The sequence below is a fragment of the Phoenix dactylifera genome, chromosome 5 (genome assembly GCF_009389715.1).
Source record: "Phoenix dactylifera cultivar Barhee BC4 chromosome 5, palm_55x_up_171113_PBpolish2nd_filt_p, whole genome shotgun sequence".
Taxonomy (NCBI): Eukaryota; Viridiplantae; Streptophyta; class Magnoliopsida; order Arecales; family Arecaceae; genus Phoenix; species Phoenix dactylifera.
The window spans coordinates 11,285,002-11,303,142 of record NC_052396.1 but is presented as its reverse complement, the minus strand read 5'-3'; positions in this window follow the sequence as shown (position 1 = coordinate 11,303,142).

The following is an 18,141-nucleotide window of genomic DNA, read 5'->3' as shown; positions in this document are numbered from 1 at the left end:
AAATGATGTCATCAATGCATACTTTGAGCAAATAAGATATTACAAATTCTTCTTTTTGATGCATAGATTTATCACTATTACTTTCTATCAAAAAGGTTACTTAAGCTTTTATATATCATGCTTTTGATGCTTGTACCAAATCACATATTGCTTTATCATATATGTAATGTGTATTTTTAAGTATGGTGGTTATTTTACATAGATCTCCTTTTTAATGAAATAACCACATAGGGGTGAGTTCTACACATTCATTTGATAGCATATAAAGCTCATAAAGCAAGCAAATGATAATGGTGATCTTTACTTCTAATCATACAAGAATCTCATCAAGATCTATTTTATCTTTTCTTGATTTAGTCTTTTAGTAGTCATCAATTTTTCTTCATTAAGTGCATTTCTGAAAAACTCAATTTGGTTCTAATTATTAACATGTTTTCAGATTGTTATATGTAAAAGATTAACCATATACATATATATAATTTGTTTTTAGTATTTTGATAATAAATCATTAGTCTCATAAAGAATAAAGTGAATTGATACTTCTACAACTAGAAGTTTTCATGAATGTTCTATATGCATTGCTTGATGAATGATATCCAAGGATAGAAATATCTTTATCAGATTTGGCATTATTTTCATGGGAACATATCAAGCATAACATGTACGACTGAAAAATATGAGAGATATGCAATAGTTCTTTTTCTATTTTTCAGAAGATCAAAAGAAGTTTTCATCAAAAAATAGATTTAAGAGAGATCATATGTATGACACGCAGTGATGATAGTCTTTTAAAAATTATTTAAGTAGATGACTATCATACATAATTATCTTTTGCATTTCTTCAAGAATTCTATTAACTCTATTTTACTTATGGTGTCCTTGGTGCTGAAATCGTTGGATTTAATATTATTTTCTGTATAACCTTTATCAGGATTTTGGTTTTCAACACTGTGCCATGATACTCTTTATCTTCACAGTTTGGAAACCTTTATCATTTGAAACACTTTTACAAGATTTAGTAAATACAGAAAAATACTTCAGTTTTATTTCCCAAGAATAAATCCAACGTAAGCTTTTGAAAACTTAGAGATGGAAACAACATCTTTAGATTTAGAAAAGATTTTTGTTTGTTTCCTTAGTTAGCATGCATAGCAAAACTTTGACCTTTAAGTAGATAATCTAAGTGGGCCTATGGCAAGATCTTTTGGGAGTAAGTACATACTAGCATGAGTTGATTCTATGTGCCAAGGATGGTTTCTTTAATCTTGGTATTCATAGTGCAAATATTCAAAAGCATACCAAGTACACATTATCATTTTCATGATCAATAAAAAATAATGCCATGGATAAAAATTCTTAATCAAGCATATAGAGAATTCATCGAGTTATTTTTTAATAAATTAATTAACCATTTTGCAACTTATCCAATAGTAAGTGGAGCATACTATAAAAATGAAGTGATTTGAATATATTTTCTTTTCATAAAAAAAATATCACTTATATCACAAAAATGATTAATACTTGCAAGTTATGTTTTAATCAACTAATGAAGTAATTTCAATACGAGAAGATGTAAGAATTACTTATTTCATTCTTTCTTTCATTTGAATCATTCTTCTTAGTTACATTCAATTTTTTAACACATGTCTAGAGCACCCATTGTTTAGATAACGTCTTTCATTAGAACCTTGGATAGCTAGACATGCTTGCAGAAAAATAATCATATTTTCAACTTAGGAACCCAAGCTCTTTTGGGTCCTTGTAGGTTAGCTATAATTGTTCCTTTTGGAACCCATATTTTCTTAATAGCTATTTTGTCCATGAATTTACAGATTTTAGTATTACAAGGGATGTATTTCTGTATCCTCTTGTTGAATTTAACAAACTTAGATCGAACATGAGTAGTAGGAAAACTTCCAGTTTTCTGTTTCTCCCATTTTGGTTTATCAAATTTGTAATGTATAGATTTAGGAACAACAGAAGAGATTTTAATTAGCTTTTGTTTATAAGAATCTGTTTTAGAATAATTAAAAACTGTTTTAACAAACATATTTTTAAAAGATTTTTGAGTGTACCAAGGTTGATATCCTAATGTAACTTTATCAAATTCAGCTCTTTGATTATTTATCATTAGGTTCAGTTTTTCAGAGCTGAGCGTAAATCTTTCAACAATAGGTTTTAATCTGTCAACTTCTTTAGTTAATCTTCTGTTATCTTCTGAAAGTAATTCATTGTCTTTCTTAAGTTTATCATGACTTTCAGTGAGAAGTTGATCTCTTTGATTTAGTTCTTGATTTTTTTTAATTAAGATTTCAGTTTTACTGGTTAGTTTCAGTTTTTCATCTATTTGTTTTTCAATCTTCAAGTTCTTGTTCTTACAAATAAGTTTCTTATATTCTAAATACAAATCAAAAAAGGCATCATGGAGTTCATCAAATGTAAAATTGCTTTCAGTTTCAGTATGTACCTCTTGTGCCACCAAGCATGGATTTTCAATATGATACTGCTCTCCTTCTACACATGATGTTTCAGATTTGTTAGTGCATTCATATTTGTCTTCAAGCATATCCCATATTTCTTTAGCAGTCATGCAAGAAGATATGCAATTAAACTCATTCCTATCTAACGCACAATATAATAGGTTCATGGCTTTTGAATTTTGTTGAACCATTTTCTCATTATGTCTAGTGTTTGTGTGTGTTCCATTGACTATAATGCTCCATAAATTATAATCAACTGATTGTATAAAAATCCGCATGCGTATTTTCCAATGTGTATAGTTTATGCCATTAAATAGTGGAGGTCGATCAATTAACTGTCCCTCTCCTAGGAAACTGTCTATTTGAGTTGTCATGATCTTTGGCTCTTTGACGGTTAGGTCAAAACCAAAAAAAAAAAAAAAAGGCAAGGAATTATAGAGCACCTGCTCTGATACCACTTGTTGCCCAAGGTGACAATCCAAGAGGGGGGGTGAATTGGTTTCTTCTAAATTTTTGGTACTTTTAAAACTTTCTTAATTAAGTGCGATGGATGCTCTCTTAGGTTATTTAAGTAAGTTAATCTAATGCAAGAAGAGAAGATAAAGCAAGAAAAAATGAAAGCACAAACACAATGCAAACACACCAATATATAGTGGTTCGGTGCTCTCCTTAGCACCTACGTCCACTCCCCAAGCGTACCCTTGGGAATTCACTATAATCTTGCGGATTACAGTTGGATTGTTTTTCGGGCTCACAATCCAAAAACCTTGTTGGTTTTACGGGCTCACCAACGAACCTATACACTTGGTTTTCCGGGCTCACCAAGAACCTTGTTGGTTTTGCGGGCTCACCAACGAACCTATACAACTTTGGTTTTCCGGGTTCACCAAAAACCTTTGTTGGTTTTGCGGGCTTACCAACGAACCTTTGTTGGTTTTGCGGGCTTACCAACGAACCTTTACAAAGTGTTTATACAAATGAAAAGAAAAAATTTAAACTCCTAGATGAGCATATAAAGCAATATGAACAACAAGAAGAGTTAGAAGGAAATTATCGCTTTGAAGTCGCTTTGCTCTTCTTGGTCAAGGAAGCTTCACTCTTCAATGGGGGAAGGAGCTCTTAATGCCTCTTTGAATCTGCTCAATCCCTTTCTTTGATTCTTGAATGAAGCTCTTGATGAAGCTTGTCTTGCTAGGGTTCTCTCTTGAATGCACTTGATGTATTTTCCCCAAAAGCTTGCTTCCTCTGATGAATACTCCCTCTTAAATACTTCTCCAACCTCCAAATAGTCCTTTCTGACCGTTGGATTGAAGAAACTAGCCGTTTATAGCCGTTGGGAGTCCAAAAAGCATTTCTGCACAACTAGCCGTTATGTTCAGCCCGTGTTTGGGTCGGCTCAACCTGTCCTTGGGTCGACCCAACTTGGCCTTGGGTCGACTCAAACATTCCTTGGGTCGACCCTCTCAGAGAACACAGAAACATGAATTTCAAACTTCCTTCACTTGGGTCGACCCAACCATTCTTTGGGTCGACTCAAAGTTCACTTGGGTCGACTCAACTTCTTCTTGGGTCGACCCTCTCAGTAATTCCAGAGAGCCATTTTCTGTCTGTCTTTCTGTCTTCCATTTGGGTCGACCCTCTCAGGGTTTGGGTCGACTCAAAGTTCACTTGGGTCGACTCAACTTCTTCTTGGGTCGACCCTCTCAGTAATTCCAGAGAACCATTTTCTGTCTGTCTTTCTGTCTTGCCTTTGGGTCGACCCTCTCAGGGTTTGGGTCGACTCAAGCTTGGGTCGACTCAACCACTGTGTGGGTCGACCCTCTCAGTAAATCCAGAGAGCATTTTTTCTTTGCATTTTGAGGTTCTTTGGAGGTTGGGTCGACTCATGCCTACCTTGGGTCGACCCAACTCACTGTTCATTTGTGCTGTTTTTGCAGGAGTGTGCCAGATGATTCCTTGATGTGCCGGGGTCGACCCAATCAACCTATGGGTCGACTCAATCCACACTTTGCTGCATTCTTAAGGTTAGATTCACTCAAATGAACAAGACCATATATATATTCTCAATTAAACAAATGTACTGAGAGTAATGAACTTATAAATGAAGCATCAATTTAGCTTATAGCATGCTTTAGATAATTGCTTGTTAATCATCAAAATAACACTATCATCCTCACACTTCATTGTTCTTCTTGAGTTTATCATGGCCTTTAGTAAGAAGTTGATTTTTCTGATTTAGTTCTTTATTTTTTTTAATTAAGATTTTAATTTTATTAGTCAGTTTCAGTTATTCATCTATTAGAATTTGATTTTCATTCTTCAAGTTTTTATTTTTACAAATAAGTTTCTTATGTTCTAAATATAAATCAGAAAAGGCATCATGAAGTTCATCAAATGTAAAATCATTTTCAGTTTCAGCATGTACCTCATATATTTCATCTTCATGTGCCATGAAGCATGGATTTGCAATATGATACTGCTCTTCTTCTACACATGATGTTTCAGATTTGTTAGTGGATTCATATTTAACTTCAAGCCTATTCCATATTTCCTTAGCAGTTGTGCAAGAGGATATGCAATTAAGTTCCCTATTATCTAATGCACAGAATAGAACATTCATAGCTTTTGCATTTTGCTGAGCCATTTTCTTATCATGATTAGTGCTTGTGTGTGGCCCATTGACTATGATACTCCATAAATCGTAGTCATGTGCTTGAATAAAAGTGCGCATATGTGCTTTCCAATGTGTGAAGTTTTTGCCATTAAGTAGTGGAGGTCTATCAATTAATTGTCCCTCTCCTAGAAAACTATCTGTTTGAGCTGTCATGATCTTTGGCTCTTGATCGTGAGATCAACAATTAATATTAGAGCATCTGCTCTGATACCACTTGTTGCCCAAGGTGACAACCCAAGAGGGGAGGATGAATTGGGTTTTCAATAAATTTACCCTATTTGAGATTTAAGCTTTAACACATTTAGAGTTAATTGCAACAATAAGATATTAGGCAGTTGTTCGTTGGATGTTTATAAGTTGTCTAGTGTTGATTAGGAAAGCTTTCTTGATTTTAATTATATGCAGTAATAGAGTCTAGATGAGAAAGCAATTGGAAAAAAAAACAATACAAAGACAGGGATTTTATAGCGGTTCGGTGCCAATCTTCCACCTACGTCCCCCAAAATTTTTTGAAAATTTTACTATAATCACCCCGATTACAGTCTGGTTGTTTTACAAGCTTACAACCAACTTGTTGTTTTTCCGGGATCACAACGAACCCGGTCGGTTTTACGGGATCACCGATTAAAACCTAACTAATTATTTTTCGGGTTCACAAATAACTCAGTTGGTTTTTCCAAGGCTCACCAACTAAAACCTTTACACACTCCAATTAAGGTTTGGACAAAACTTTCCCCCAAGTTTCAAAACCCTCTGAAACTAGAACAAATAAGATAGGAAGAATTTAAACACACTATTGCTGAGATAGTAAAAGAATAGATATAAACAGTGATAGGAGCAATAGAGTAGTCGTTGGTGTAGAAAGATATCTTGAATGCTTCACCAACTTCTAGAGGTGAGAATTGATGTAGAATGATTGAACTTGATGGTTACAATGGTTTGCTCACTTCAATACTCTGGATTTTGGGCTCTCAAATTGATGTCATGAAGTTTGGTCATTAAGCACTACTTTAATCCACTTGGTTCCCTTGTATTTATACCTTAGAAACTCTTGGAAATTGTTTTAGAGCCATTGGGGATGAAATAGAGCCATTGGAGATGAAAACAAACTAGCCGTTGCCATGGAAAAATCGCCGTTGCAGCTTCATCCCGTCGCCTGGGGTCAACTCCTGATTTCAGGGGTCGACTCGTGTTCCTCACGAGTCGACTCGGTAAGTCTTGGAGTCAACTCTTGCTTGCCTGCGACTTTCGCTGCTCTCTGGATTTGCTCTGTGCAACTTAAGGGGTCGACTCCACTTATTCTGGGGTCGACTCGTGTTGTCCAGAGGTCGACTTGAATCTGGGTGGGGTCAACATTTAGGCTTGGCTGGTTTTTGCAGCTCTCTGAAATTTTCTGAGACTCTTAAGGAGTCGACTCCTTTAATATTGGGGTCGACTCAAGCTGTCCAAAGGTCAACTCGGATCTGCGTTGGGTCGACTCTAGAGCTTGGCTATTTTCGGCTGTCTTTGCCCTGAGGCATATCTGGGGTCGACTCCCGTCTTTATGGGATCGACTCGTGATTCACTTGAGTCGACTCGGGAATCCTTCGAGTTGGCTCTCTCAGTCGGACAGAAACCATTTCTTCTATCTCCTTCTCTGCGGGCTATCTGGGGTTGACTCGTCTTTGTTGGGGTCGACTCATGATCGACTTGAGTCGACTCGAAAATCCTCCGAGTCGGCTCGGTCTCAGTCCGACAGAAACCTCTTTCTGTTTCTTTTCTGCGGGTTGTCTGGGGTCGACTCATCTTTTGCTGGGGTCGACTCAAGCTTTGCTGGGGTCAACTCTTGAGGTGCTAGGGTCGACTCGAGCGCAGTGCTTTGCTCTTCTTTTCTTTTATTTTGACTTCTCGGGGTCGACCTTTGGATGGAAAGGGGTCGACTCTTCTTCTATGCTTTGAGGTTCTTTCTTTATCAAAAAAATCCTAGAAAATGCTAGTTCTTTCTTTCTTCCAAAGACACAATCATTAGTAAATATAATTCATGGTTTTGTGATCATCAAAATCAAACCTAGGATCAGCACATGACACTAAGTTGGCCCCTAAAAACTGACATGTCCCACTGGTGCTTTTCCTATCTAACTTATATCCAGCAAAATTGGCATCTGAATATGCAAGTAAGTCAAGACAAAAGTCTCTAGAATACCATAGTCCTATATTTGACGTCCTTTCTAGATATCTAAGAATTCGCTTGACAACACTTAGATGTGATTTCTTAGGATCTGATTGTACCTAGCACATATGCCTACACTGAATACTATGTCAGGCCTACTAGCAGTGAGATAGAGCAAAGACCCTATAATGCCTCTATAGAGTTTTGAGTCTACGCTCTTTCCTGTTTCATCTTTGTCTAGCTTATTGGTGGGGCTCATAGGGGTTCCTATTTCCTTATGATTTTCATTTCCAAACTTTTTGGGTATTTCTTTTGTAACTTAGTTTGATGAATGAAAATTCCTTCCTTAGTTTGCTTAATTTGTAATCCGAGAAAGAAATTAAGTTCTCCCATCATACTCATCTCGAATTCTCCTTGCATTAATTCAGCAAATTCTTTACAAAGGGTTTCATTAGTGGTACCAAAAATGATGTCATCTACGTATATTTGTACCATTAGCAGATTTTTGTTTTTTCTTTTTATGAAGAGTGTTTTATCTACATTTCCTCTATTAAATCCGTTGTTTAACAAAAATTTGTTTAGTCTTTCAACCCATGCCCTAGGTACTTGTTTTAACCCATATAGTGCCTTGTGTAGTTTGAATACATGATCAGAAAATTCATGACTTTCAAAACCAGGAGGTTGCTCTACATAAACTTCCTCTTCTATATAACCATTCAAAAAGGCACTTTTTACATCCATTTGATAAAGTTTGAAATCCATGAAACATGAGAATGCTAGTAGTAGTCTAATAGCTTCTAATCTAGCCATAGGAGCAAATATTTTTCAAAATTTATACCTTCTTTCTGATTGTACCCTTTGGCTACAAGCCTAGCTTTATTTCTTGTAACTATACCATTTTCATCTAACTTGTTCCTAAAGACCCATTTAGTTCCAATTACTGAATTATGCTTTGGTCTTTTAGTTAGTGTCCATACATTGTTTCTTTTAAATTGGTTTAGTTCTTCTTGCATAGCATTAATCCAGTTTATGTCATGTTCTGCTTCTTCATAAGTTTTAGGTTCTATTTGTGAAATAAAAGCAAGATAATTGTTAATATTTCTTAAGAAAGATCGAGTTCTTAACCCTTGTGAAGGATCACCAATAATTAAATCTTTGGGGTGTCCATGTGCATACCTCCATTTCTTTGGTAAGTCTTAAAATTGCGGTAGATTATGATCATCTTCTTTCTCCTCCTCATCTTTCTTCGATGCATCTTCTTTTTCTTGAGTTGGTATATCATTAAGATTTAGCTTTTCAAACTTAAATATCCCTGCATCATCATCAAGAGTATTTTCTCTCCTAGGGGACTCACTATCAGACTCATCAAAAATAACATGACTTGATTCTTCAACAATAAGAGTTCTTTTATTGAAGACTCTGTATGCCCTGCTAGAAGTAGAGTATCCCAAAAAGATACCCTCATCTGACTTGGCATCGAATTTTCTTAGATCTTCCTTGCCATTATTTAAGATAAAACATCGACAACCGCAAACTCTAAAGTGTTTAACAGTTGGTTTCTTATTTTTCCATAGTTCATATGGGGTTTTCTTAGTAATTGGACGGATTAAAACTCGGTTTAAAATATGGCAAGCAGTGTTTATAGCTTCAGCCCAAAAGTACTTTGGAAGATCTGACTCATATAGCATAGTGCATGCCATTTCTGCCAAAGTCTTGTTTTTCCTTTCAACAACCCCATTCTGTTGGGGCGTTCTAGGGGCTGAGAATTGATGTGAAATTTTATTTTCATATAAAATTCTTCAAAATGTTGGTTTTCAAATTCGGTTCCATGATCACTATGAATTGCTCCCAAATTAAGATTCTTTTCAGTTTTAACCTATTTGTAATATTTCAAGAATTCTGAAAATGCTTCATTTTTGTGTGTGCAAGAAAGGATACCCATGTGTACCTTGAGAAGTCATCCACAATTACTAATCCATAATTTTTTTGTCCTAGACTTGTAGTTCTATTTGGTCCAAAAGTCTATGTGGATGAGTTCAAAAGGCCTAGTGGTTGACACTATATTCTTTGATCTAAAAGATGATCTTGTTTGCTTTTCTAATTGACATGGGCCGCATATTTTATCCTTTTCAAAAACTAATTTTGGCAAATCTTTTAACAAATCCTTTTTGACTAGTTTTGAGAATAGGTCCATACTAGCATGTCCTAGTCTTCGGTGCAATAGCCAACTTGTTTCATTTATCTTTTCTTCATTAGTGATTAAGCATAATCCATTTTTCTTGGCTAAGTTATCAAGATCTACCATATAAATATTTTCATGCCTATATCCCATAAGTATAATGCTTTTATTTTTAGAATTAGTTATTATACATACTGAAGATTCAAAAGTAACTTTAAAACCTTTATCACAAAACTGACTAATAAAATTATGTTCAAACTATTAATTAGCAAAACATTATATATAACAACAGATGGAGTGATACGGATTTTACTCTTTCTAATGATATGCCCTTTTTCATTATCTCCATAGGTTACCACTCTACCATCTTTAGACTCCAACGTGACGAATTGCTCCATGTCATCCGTTATGTATCTTGAACAGCCGCTATCTAGATACCAACGTCTTTTGTTCTCATTGGTTGTAAGACACCCCTGTAATCAAAATCAAAGATGCATTTTAGGTACCCAAACTATGTTGGATCATTTAGGGTTAGTGTTTGATGTTCCTTTTGGAACCCAGATTTTTTTATATTTTAACTTGCCCTTTTCACCTAATCTATTATAGCTGAATTTTCTAAAATCACATTCATATGCTTTATGCCCTAATTTGTTGCAACAATAACATGTAATGTTTTCATTTTGGGGTTTTACAAATATATTCTTCAGGTATTTTTGCTTTCTGTTTGTTTTATATCTTAAACCTGCTTTATCATAAACGGCTTTTTGACTGTCAAGAATTATATTTAGTTTCATAGAGCTAAGTGTAAATCTATCTATTAAGGATTTATATTTTTCTGCATCTTCTTTTAGCTTAGTATTTTCTATAATTAGATTTTTGGTTTCATTAATGAACTTCTTACTCAAAGCTTCATAACCTTTAGATAGTTTTAGTTTATCTTCCATAAGTGACTGATTTTCATGCTTTAAACTTTTGTTTTTTATGTATTAGTTTTTTGTGCTCTTCCATAAGATCTAAAAATGCATTATATAATTCATCTACTGTAAAATCACAATCAAGTTCAATGTCTACCTCATCCTCATTGGCTATGTAGCAGATTTGAGCAGTGTGTTGCTGATCTTCCTCGTCTCAACTCGAATCCTCGCTCTCACTCCATGCAGCCATGAGAGTCTTCTTTTTGAGCTTCTTTGCCATCCACTTTAATTTTGGACAATTCATTTTGAAATGCCCGGGCTTGTTACATTCATAGCAAATTGGCCCCTCTTTTTCTTTTTCTTTGTCCTTTCCTTTTTCCTTGCTTCAACTACCTTTGAAGAGAGGCTTCTTTTTCTGAAAATTCCTCTTTTCTCTCATGAATTTTCTAAACTTCTTTGCAAGTATTGTCATTTCTTCCTCATTACATTCCTCTTCTTCATCTGATTTATTTGATTCACTATCGTCTTTTGGAGTTGTGGACTTCAAAGCAATCGTCTTCCTCTTCTTTACCTCTTCCTCTGAGTTTTGCTTCATTGTCAACTCATGGGTCATGAGTGATCCTAGAAGCTCCTCTAGTTGCAGTATGTTGAGATCCTTTGCCTCTTAAATAGCTGTAACCTTGGCCTCCCAAACTCTTGGTAGACACCTGAGAGTTTTTCGCACCAAATCAGAATTAGTATATGATTTTCCTAAACTCTTGAGTCCATTTATGATGTCGGTGAATCTAGTGAACATTTCAGTTATGGACTTAGTGGGTTCCATCTTGAACAATTCATATTTATGTACAAGCATATTTATTTTAGATTTCTTTACTTGATTTGTACCTTCATGTGTGACTTCCAACCTATCCCAAATTTCTTTAGCTGAGGTACATGTAGATATCCTATTGAATTATTTTATGTCTAGAGAACAATAAAGTACATTAATGGCTTTTGCATTTAATTGAGCTAGCCTTCTATCACTATCATCCCAATCATTTTCAGGTTTAGGGATGATTGTGCCATCTATGTTAAGTGTGGGTGTGTGTGGTCCTCTAATTATGATATTCCACAAATCATAATCTAAGGCTTGGATAAATATCATCATCCTAGCTTTCCAATATGTGTAATTTATGCTATTAAACAAGGAAAGTCTATTTGTGGATTGCGCCTCACTCATAGAACTTCCTATTTGGACTGCCATGATCTTTTGCTCTTGATCGTGAGATCAACAAATACTATTAGAGCACCTGCTCTGATACTAATTGTCAAGATCAAGCGCTACCATTACACCAAAACCCATAGGTATTAGTGAAGGCGCAACTTTATTTTCTTAAACTAGCGCAAGGGCCCATAGCGCCATGAGTCAACTCCGACCAAGCCTCGCCTGACTCTAGACTCCAACAGGGCCTCGCAAGTGGGTTTAGGGACCCTCTAGTGGTATAACCCATCCTAGTCCTCCAGCGCATCCATGTTGGCAGGCGGCAGCACTGACTCGGCCCTTCAGGCCTCCGCCAATATTGACTCGGCCCCTCAGGCCTCTGCCAACAATCCCCCCCAACGTGATGCCTGGGTTTCGAACTCGAGACCTATGGCACTGATACCAAGTGTCAGGATCAAGCGCTACCATTACACCAAAATCCGCAGGTATTAGTGAAGGTGCAACTTTATTTCCTTAAAGTAGCGCAGGGGCCCATAACGCCACGAGTCGACTCTGACTAACCTTACCCGACTCCGGACTCCGACAGGGCCTCGCTAGTGGGTTCAGGGACCCCTAGTGGTATAAACCACCCTACTCCTCCAACGCATCCACGTTGGCAGGCGGCAGGACTGACTCGGCCCTTCAGGCCTTCTGTCTGTTTTATCCACTAAATAATCTGCTTCTTTGGGCCATGAGAGACCAATCCACTTGAAAGAAAAGAAATCTTGGCCGAGAATGAACTGATTTTGGTGGAGAAGAGGATAGGAGAGAGTTTCAAATAGAACGAGGGAGTAGATGAAATAAAAAAAAAATTGGGATCGTTCGAATATAACATCTATCTCCCAACACAGGGGCCGACTCGAACTTACTTTTAAGTTAACTACTCAGATTCAGAGTCGGCTCACAAGGAAAAGAAATTTAAGATTTTTATTAGGATCAAATTGAATTTGAGTTAATCCATTATACTAAGTAAAAGTTTAATTAGAAGAATATCAATATAAAGATTTACAAACTCTAAGTACACCTTTAATCAAACAAAACTTGTCTTCGCTAAGAGGTTTTGTAAAAATATCTTCTCTAAACAAACAGAATCATTCATTACTTCATTATTTTGAATTTGATCTCTTATGAAATGATTTCTTATCTTAATGTGCTTAATTCTTGAGTGTTGTATGAAATTTTTAGTTAAGTTTATATCACTTGTATTATCACATCTTATGGATACTTTATCAAGTTTTATACCATAGTCCACAAGTTGTTGCTTAATGTATAAGATTTGAGCACTACAACTTTCGGTTGCTATGTATTTAACCTCAGCTATAGACAAAGCTACCAAATTTTATTTCTTGCTAAACTAGGAGATTAAGTTAACTCTTTAGAATTGGCAAGTTCTACTAGTACTTTCTTTTATCGATTTTCAACCAGCAAATTTTGCATCTGAATATCCAACTAGGTTGATTGAGGATTACTTAGAGCACCATAAATCTAGATTTTGTATTCCATTTACATATCTTAAGATTCTTTTAATAGCAATTAAGTGTGATATTTTAGGGTTAGATTGATATCTTGCACACAAGCAAATACTAAACATGATATCAGGTCTACTGGCAGTAAGATATAATAAAGAACCTATCATAACTCTATAAAGCTTTAAATCAATACTTTTACTATGCTCATCTTTCTCTAATTTACAAGAGGAGCTCATAGGGGTACCAATGTGCTTTGCTTTCTCCAAGCCAAATTTCTTCAAGATTTCTCTTGTAAACTTGCTTTGGCTAATGAAGATCCCATCTCTTGTTTATTTAATTTGAAGTTTGGAGAAAAATGTGAGTTCATCCATCATGCTCATCTTGAATTCTTCCTGCATGAGCTTAGCAAATTCTTGACATAAAGTTTTATTAGTAACACCAAAGATAATATCATCAACATATATTTGTACAATCAAGATATCGTCTTCTTTTCTTTTTATAAAGAGAGTTTTATTGAGAGTTTATTCATGTGTCCTCTTAAAAAGTTATTTATATAAAGAAATTTACTTAATCTTTCATGCCAAGCTCTAGGAACTTGCTTCAAACCATATAATGCCTTATTTAATTTGAAGGCATGATTTGAATATTTATGATTTTCAAATCCAAGTGGTTGTTCCATACAAACTTCCTCAGGTATAAGTCCATTTAGAAATACACTTTAATATCCATTTGGAATAGTTTAAAATTTATGTAGCTAGCACATGCAAGTAATAATTCTAATAGCTTCTAATCTTGCTACAGGAGAAAAAGTTTCATCAAAATCAATGCCTTCTTCTTGATTATATTCTTTAGCAACTAGTCTAGCTTTGTTTTTTACAACATTTCCATCTTCAATTAATTTGTTTTCGTATACCCATTTAGCTCCTATTACAGGATAATTCTTAGGTCTACTAACAAGTTTCCAAACTTTACTTCTTTCAAATTGGTTTAGTTCTTCTTATATGGCAATTAACCAATTATGATCTTGTTCAACTTCTATAGATTTAGATTCAATCTAAGATACAAAGGCCAAATGATTACATAAATCACTAATAGAGGACCTAGTTCTCACCCCACGTGATGGATCATTAAGAATAAGTTCTTTAGGATGATTATGAACATACCTCCAGTGTCTAGGTAAGTCATATCTATCTTCAGATTGTTGTTGTGGCTAATCCTCTTCTTATTAACGATCACCATTATTTTTTTTCATGTTCCCTTGCACCTTGGGTAGGCAAATCGTTCAGGATAAGGTCTTGTATTTTCTTGCCTAAAGAATTTGCATCATCATCAAAAGTTTTTTTTCCTTTCTTGAAGGAAGATCATTAGTTTCATTAAAAATAATATGTATGAACTCTTCTACCGCTAGAGTTCTTTTATTAAATACTTTATATGCCTTGCTAGAGAAAGACTATCTAAGAAAGATAGCTTTATCAGATTTGGCATTAAATTTTTCTAGTTTATATTTTTCATTATTAAGTATAAAATATTTGCAGTCGAAAATATAAAAATACCCAATATTAGGTTTTTTATTTTTTCAAATCTCGTATAGTGTTTTTTTATAATAAAGGACTAATTGAAACTCTATTTAAAATGTGACAAGCTGTATTGATTACCTCAGCCCAAAAATATTTTGGAAGATGGCTCTCACACAGCATAGTTCTAGCCATTTCTTCAAGGGTTCTATTTTTTCTTTCTACCATCCCATTTTATTGTGGTGATCTCGATACAAAAATATTATGTTCTATACCATTTTTATCATGAAACTTTTTAAAATCATAATTTTCAAATTTAGTTTCATAATTACATCTTATTTTGAGAACTTGCATATCTTTTTCATTTGAAATTCTTTTGTGAAATTTTGAAAATGTAGGAAAAGTTTCATCTTTATGTCCTCAAAATAAAACCCATTTAATTTTGAAAAATTATCAATGATGACTGTTGCTGGTGGTCCAAACCGAGAACGATTGGCACAGCGGTGTGAACGGGATTCCGTTTGAGTTGCCTTGGTTGGTGTTGATTGCGCTCCACCTTCCACCGGGAAACCTGCAAGCAAGCCTCGCACCACCACTGGGGTAGTGGGGGACTCCGACGATCAAGTCAGAGGAGATTGGAGGAGAAGGAGAGATAATAGTAGCAAGTAAGAGAATGCTCTGGAAGTTCTTGCTTACCCCCCCCCCTTCTCCCCCCAGCCGCATATATACCAGGCTGGGGGGTCTTTCAGGGGGGTTCGTCATCGTGGGGCACGATGGAGCTGCCACTGACACGGCCGTTACAGGGCGTCGTGGGCAGCGCTAGGTACGGCCATGACAGGGCGTAGTGGAGCTCCGCCTTGTACGGCTGTTACAGGGGATCGTGGAGCAGCGCCAGATACAACCGTTGCAGGGAGTAGTGGAGCAGAAGGCTGCGGCGTGCCTCTGGGGAATAGCCTGTCGTTGTCGAGAGATGTCCGACTCGGGGTCGGGTTGCGGAGCCGAGGATGTCCGACTCGGGGTCGGATTGCTGGATCAAGGGGCAGCCGACTCGGGGTCGGGCTGCGGAGCCGACGATGTCCGACTCGGGGTCGGATTGCTGGATCAAGGGGCAGCCGACTCGGGGTCGGGCTGCGGAGCCGAAGATATCCGACTCGGGGTCGGATTGCTGGATCAAGGGGCTGCCGTAGTCTTCCTGGGCGCGCGTGCCGGTCACGTGGGGCATGGTGGCTAAGTTCCCCCGTAACAGTAGCCCCCCACTTCCGAGCCTGGAACCAGAAGGGGAACGGGTGAAGGGAGTGATGCTTCGGGATTGCCGCCATCCCTCGGAGAGGCGCGCGCGCTTCGAGCTCCCCGCCTTCTTTATGGCGTATGGCGGTTGTTGCTGACCTGGCAGTCTGAGGATTTCGGCGGACATCCTTCCTTAATGGCGTCGATTCGCCTTTGGGGCGCGAGCGACCCTTCGGCAGCCAGGCGTCCTCTGGCGTCACCGAGGCGTCACCCACCTTTCCGCCTATTTAACCGGGGGCCCTCCTCCGTCCGCCTTTCTCTTTACAGACATCTCCGAGTTTCTCCTTTGTGCTGCCGTCATTGCCGTCGGACTGTTCGCTTGCTCCTCCTTTGACGCTCTTGGAGCCGTTCTTCCTTTTCTTCCGGTGAGTTGCCCCATTCTTCAATTCAAGGCTCTCCATACTTTCTCCTTTTGTATTAGGGTACTCCAGTCGTTCCGGTCCTTTCCCCCTTCTTGACCCCGTCCTGACCGTAGATTCACTGGCCATTAGGGATGGGCGAAGTGAGAGCAGACCGCATTAAGTCAGAGCTGGTCGCTGAAGACCTAGATAGGTTCGTGGCTCGATACCACCTTCCCGAGGCCTGCAATGTTACGCTCCCGGGGCCTGAGGAGAGGATGTCCCATCCTCCTCCAGGGAAGGTCGCCATCAATGAGGGCATTCTTCAGGCCGGGTTTCGCTTTCCCCCCTCGGACTTAGTCGTTCAGGTGCTTCGGGGTTTAAGAGTGGCGCCGATGCAACTGGTGCCGAACTCATGGCGCGCCCTGACGGCCTTTCAGGTTCTCTGCCGCATGCACGAGGTTCCCGCCACCCTGAATGTCTTTTGGGAATGCTACGGCCTGAGCGGCCACCCCCAGGACAAAGGGTGGTGGTGCTTTGCGGCGCGGCGAGGGTGCGGCCTCGTCAAGGAGGCTCCTACCTCCATTCACGGCTGGAAGGGGCGCTTCTTTTTCGTTGATGCAGATCCCTCTTGGGGAATCAGGGCTACCTGGGAGACGCCGATGAAGTCCCCGATTGGCCTATCGAGGTTGTCGAGGGAGGAATCCGATGGCGTCGCCGTCTTGAAGGGGTTGGTTGCCGAGGGCCGGCTCCCCCCGGTGGCTCGCCTTATTTCCGAGGATACCTTGGTGAACGTCCGTCTGAGCTCGGTCCCCGCTGACCGTGAGCCCGCCACCATTTCTTTTTTAGCTCTTTTCTCCTATTTCGTTTCTTCTTTCCTTCAGTTTCTCAGCCTCCGACCATCTCGTCCTTTTTGCAGAGATCGACGACATCATGCGGTCGGACAAGGCAACGGCTGTCGGTAGGACGTCCCTACTGGAAGCGGTCCGGAGGAAGAAATGAGCTCCTCCGAGCGGAGCCCCTCCGGCGAAGAAGTCCCGCCGGCAGGCGACTCCGACGCCGACAGACGGGTCCGGACCCACCGATCAGGGGGACGCCGCGGGCGCGGACCGGCAGTTGACGCTGTATCAGCCCTCCGATGCCGAGACTACCGTTTCTCCGGAGGCATCACCCGGGCGCGCCCGAGATGGACGGGTCGGACGTGATCGGTCCCCAGCCCAGCCTTCGACTCGGTCGGCTCCGGATGATACGAGGAGGGACGCGCCGAGGCCCCGGCCGAGCGGGACCCTGTCAATTCCAGGGGCGGTCCCCGCCCCGAGCATGGTCAGCATGACTCTTCCCCAAGCGATGGGTAAGGGTAAGGCTGCAGAACCACCGTCCGACTCCGGGGAGAAGTCGGGGTCGGCCTTCACTTTCGCCGGCGCCCGAAACCTCATCGAGACGGTGCTGCTGGAGAAGGACTGCAGGTGGGTCCGGGAGATGAGGGTCCCTGACGTTGGGGCTGCCAGCTGCGTCTGTCTCATGTCGGTGAGTGTTCTTTTGGTCGCTTTCATCATTTATAGGCTCTGTTGATCCCCGCCTGACGCCCTCGTTTTTCCTATCTCTTAGCTCGCCCAGTACATGATCCGCCTGGAGGAATGCTACGAGGAACAGGCGAGGCTTCTGGCGAGGGCCGAGAGCCAACTGAAGGCAGTAGAGGAGGGAGGTCAGGCTGCGGCGGGGAGGACGACCAGGGACCTCGAGATGAGGCTCCAGGTGGCCGAAGAGCGGGCACTCGGCTTCGTCACCCTCGAGAAGCAACTGTTGGAGGCTCAGGAGCAACTCAAGGTCGCCTCGGGTCTCGAGGGCGAGATCAAGAAGGCGGAGGAGCGGGCCGAGAAGCAGTCCCGGAAGGCTG